We start from the raw sequence: 4,723 nt of genomic DNA, 5'->3' as shown, positions 1-4,723 counted from the left end.
TTATTAAACAAAACAAAACAAAAATGCAGTTTGTTACATGGAAAGGGTTTCTAGCCTAGCCATGGCTTGGAAATGCCATAGAGAAATGAATCTTGGCAAAGATGAATGCTTACTGCTCTGGGCCATATGTGCATTTAATTGAGTTTGCAACTTTCCAGGCAAGATGCCAAATGGACAGTCTACTGTCTGGTGAAAGAGGTAGTGTTTCTGTCTTCTTGTTCTCACCAATTTTAGATGCATGCAAATGCTCAGATTTTCCTTTAAAAGACCTCGATCCAAGTACAAAACCAAGTAAATGAGCAGACCACATCAAATAACCAGTGCATTTGTTTTAAGCGTTTAGTCAGTTGTGGTTTCTTTTAATGTTTGTTTATTTATTTTGAGAGAGAGAGAGATAAAACAAGCCCAAGTGGGAGAGGGGCAGAGAGAGGGGAAGAGAGAGAATCCCAAGCAGGCTCTGTGTTGACAGCACAGAGCCCAATGTGGGGCTTAGTCCCACAAACCCTGAGATCATAACCTGAACTGAAGTGAAAAGTCTGATGTTTAATGGACTGAACCCAGGCACCTCATAGTCAATTGGATTTAAACTCATGTTGGCATAGCCATGGGAGTTCACTAGTCATGAAAACCAACCAAAATGATTAATTCAAATTATAAAATTTCAAATAAATAAGACAAAGCAGATGTTGAAAATGACTACCTGTGTCCCATTCTTGAAAACAAAACAGGAAGGGCAAAAGAAATAAACGACCAAAAAAACAAAAACAAAAACAAAATCCCTTGAAGATTTTAGAAAAATTATAGAATTTAAAAGGGAGGTTTTAATAGGACATTTATTACAATATATTTTCTCATATCACTAATGATTAAGACAAGTTGTCTAAAATATTTGATTAACAAATTTTTATATCTTTATTGAGGTTTAATTGACATACAATAAACTGTACATATTTAAAGGGTACTATTTGATAAATTTGGACATCAACACAATAAGAATAATTAATACATCTATTAATTCCAAATTTCCTTATATTCATTGGACATCTCTTTTTCCTGTCCCTCCTCAGCACCTCCAGTCAATCACTGACTTGTTTTCTTTCACTATAATTTAGTTTCTTTTTTCCAGAATTTTATAAAAATTTTTATATAAAATTTTTTTGCAGTTTTATACCTTTATTTGACAATTAGCAATTAGTTCTCATCCACATTAAGGGTCTGTAGATTTTTTAAAGTAGTTACAGGTACATAGGTAACCAACATATAGAGCTTGTTTGGTGAATCTTCATCCTCATTACGTTTTCTGGACTACTGCACATGGATACTGTATGGAACATTCCTTATTCCTTTGGTCCAGACAGCTTTGTTGAGCCTGGTGTCAAAGCGCACATCTGGGGTTCCCATTTCCTTCATAGCAAATTTCTAGATCTCTTTGAGTACCCGAGGGGCATCCTTCTTCTTTTTTTTTTTTTTTTTTTTTTTTTTTTTTTTTAGGAGAGAGAGAGAGACAGTGTGAGCAGGGGAGGGTCAGAGAGAGAGGGAGTCACAGACTGAAACAGGCTCCAGGTTCTGAGCTGGCAGTCAGCACAGAGCCCGACGCGGGGCTCGAACCCACGAACCGCGAGATCATGACCTAAGTGAAAGTCGGACGCTTAACCGACTAAGCCACCCAGGCACCCCCCGAGGGGCATCCTTCTTGAAACCCACTCCATGGGATGCGCTTGTGAATGTTGATATTGTTTTCTCTGGGCACTACCTCGTTGATGGCAGAACGGTCCTTCTTCTCTCCACCCTTCTTTGTGGGAGCCATTCTGCCTGGCCTGGGTTGGAAAGGAAAGTGTATACGTTTTTATATATAAAAATATATATGTATTTTTAGAATAGACCCTCTTTTGTCTGATTTCCTTTATATGGGATAACCTTTTAGAAATGATCAATGATGTTTCAGTTGTAACAAAAGTTTATTCTTATTTTATTGTTGAGTAATATTTCATTGTCTGATTATATACCAGTTTTTCATATACTCACTTGTTGGACGTTTGTGTTGTTTACAGCTTTTGACTATTGTGAGTGAGTGTTTTCATTTCTCTTGGATAAATCCCTTGAGTGATATGGCTGAGTCAGAGAGTAGGTGTATGCTTAGCTATTTAAGAAACTACCAAACTATTATTTTTCCTAAGTGGCATACCATTTTTTAATTTTGTCAGCAGTGTACGAGAATTTCCAATTGCTACAAGTTTTTACTAGCTCTTGATTTATTTAATCAAATATTTAATTTTAGCCATTCTACAGATTCTGTAGTATCTCTTTGTGATTTTGAAATTCATTTCTCTAATAATCATTGATGTTTAACTCTTTATTGTGCTTGTTTAGCAAATATATATCTTCTCTGGTGGCATGGGTATTGAAATATTTTGCCCAATTTCCAAAGTTAGTTACTTATCTTTTTATTACTGGCTGTCGAGAGTATTTGTATATTCTATATACACATCCTTCATTAGATATATGTCTTGCGAATATTTTCTCCCAGTTGGTGACTTGACTTTTTACTTTCTATTGTTGTGTCTTTTCAACAGTTTTAAATTTTGATTTAGTCTAATTATTGATTTTTAATATAGTTTTTGCTTTCCCTCTCATATTTTAAAAATCTTTGCCTTATCCAAGGTCATTAATGATTTTCTCCTATTTTATTCAAGGTTTGGGGGTTTTAGTTCTTATACTTAGGTCTATAATACATTGGAGTTATGTTTTTGTATATGGTATGAAATTAAGGCTGAGATTTATTTGTTTTTATAAATGACTATCCACATATCCTAGAATAATTTGTTTAAAAGTTTATGTTTCCTCCACTGAATTGCCTTGTACCTTCTGTCAAAAAATCAAATGATCACATATTTTTAGTTTATTTGTTGACTCTTTATTTAGTTCCATTGATCTTTTAGTCTATCTTTTCATCACTACCAAAGTATTTTATTTACTGAAGCTTTATAATTCTTGAAACCAAGTAGTATATCTCCCCAAATCTTTAATGTTTTCAAAGTTGTTTGGACTATTCTATTTCCTTTGTATTTTGTATTCTAGTTCCTTTTTATGAATTTTAGAATGAGCTTGTCAATTATTAAAGAATAGTCCGCTCAGATTATGATTAAGATTATATTGGAACTATAGATTAATTTGGGGAGTGTTGGTAAAGATATGGAGGAACTAGAATGTTCTTTTAAAAATATTTTTACTTATTTCTAGGAGAGAGAGAGAGAGAGAGAGAGAACGTGAGCAGGGGAGGGTCCGAGAGAGAGGGAGATACAGACTCTGAAACAGGCTCCAGGCTCTGAGCTGGCAGTCAGCACAGAGCCCGACGCGGGGCTCGAACCCACGAACCGCGAGATCATGACCCAAGCGAAAGTCGGACGCTTAACCGACTAAGCCACCCAGGCGCCCCTGGAGAAACTAGAATGTTCAAATATTCTAGTGAAAATTCAAAATGGGACATCCACTTTGGAAACAATTTTGCTGTATTTTATAAAGTTAAACACATGTACTGTATGACTTGGCAGTCCAAACCTGAGTGTCTCTCCAAAAGAAATGGAAGCATATGCACAAACCAATACTTTCCCTTGGATGTTCATATCAGATTTATTCACAAGAGCCATAAAATGGAAACAAGTCCAAACTGCTATCAGCTAGTAAATGCATGTACAAATAATGACATGACATATTCATATAATGAAATACGACCTAGCCACCAAGAATGAGCTGTTAATACATGTATCAATATGGAGGAATCTCAAAAGGAATATGCCAAGTGAAAGAAACCAAACACAAAAGACTATGTTTTGTATATTTTTAGTTCATACAAAATTCTAAAAAAAGCAAAACTACCAAGGTATTGTTTGTCAAGGGCTGGAATGGCAGTGAGAAAATTTGTTGCAACTGCACATTAAGAAGCTTTTTAAGGTGATAAAAGTATTCTATAACATGATTGTGATGGTGGTTACATGACTATATATTTGTCAAAACTTCTGTAATTGTACACTTATAATTACTGGATTTTGTTGTGTATAAATTATGATCTAAAAAGGCTGACAAAGCATGCAGAGAACTGTAATCATGTTGGAGATCTCGATATAATCCGAGTTGAGACAATTCCATGTGATTGTGCTGCTACAGTTCAAGGTGAATTACTTCCTGATGATATGCATATTAATATTTAACCTAGTCCAGGCACTGAGGAAGAAAATTCACTTACCAGTTAAGTAGGAAGCAATGATACAACCTATGATCTGGTACAAATATAATTTTAGAGAATAAGTCCTTTCTGTCACAACCAAATTTTTTACATTGAAGGTTTGTAATTAAAAGATACTCATATTATTATTCCTAAAATAATCTTTATCCTATGACCTTGAGACTTAAAGACATGACATTTTCAGCTAAAAGTGGTCACACCTGATTTGAGTTGATGTGAGTGAAGTCTAATGCCTAAGTATGTTTTCTTTCCACAACTCTGTTTTTCCTTGTTATTATGAAAATGCTTCTCAATTTAAGAATGCTTAACATTTGGAGTGTTGTCATATAGTCTTTCTTATGTAGCATCAACATTTGGTAATGATTCCAAAAATACTTTTGAAATGTTTACTTTGAGTTTTGTATTAAATGCTGTGCATCAAGAGACCATATGGTCAGGCATTTTATAACTTTTTTCAAACGGTATTATGGCAAAACCACT

General features: G+C 34.6%; 1 pseudogene; it reads right to left on the bottom strand.

The window, feature by feature from the left end:
* Nucleotides 1-1,191: 1,191 nt before the first annotated feature.
* On the bottom strand, nucleotides 1,192-1,807 carry LOC120223227 (annotated as a pseudogene).
* Nucleotides 1,808-4,723: the final 2,916 nt, after the last annotated feature.

Source organism: Hyaena hyaena, unplaced genomic scaffold (genome assembly GCF_003009895.1).
Source record: "Hyaena hyaena isolate Hyena2069 unplaced genomic scaffold, ASM300989v1 scaffold_972, whole genome shotgun sequence".
Taxonomy (NCBI): Eukaryota; Metazoa; Chordata; class Mammalia; order Carnivora; family Hyaenidae; genus Hyaena; species Hyaena hyaena.
This window is presented reverse-complemented; position numbering and strand designations above follow the sequence as displayed.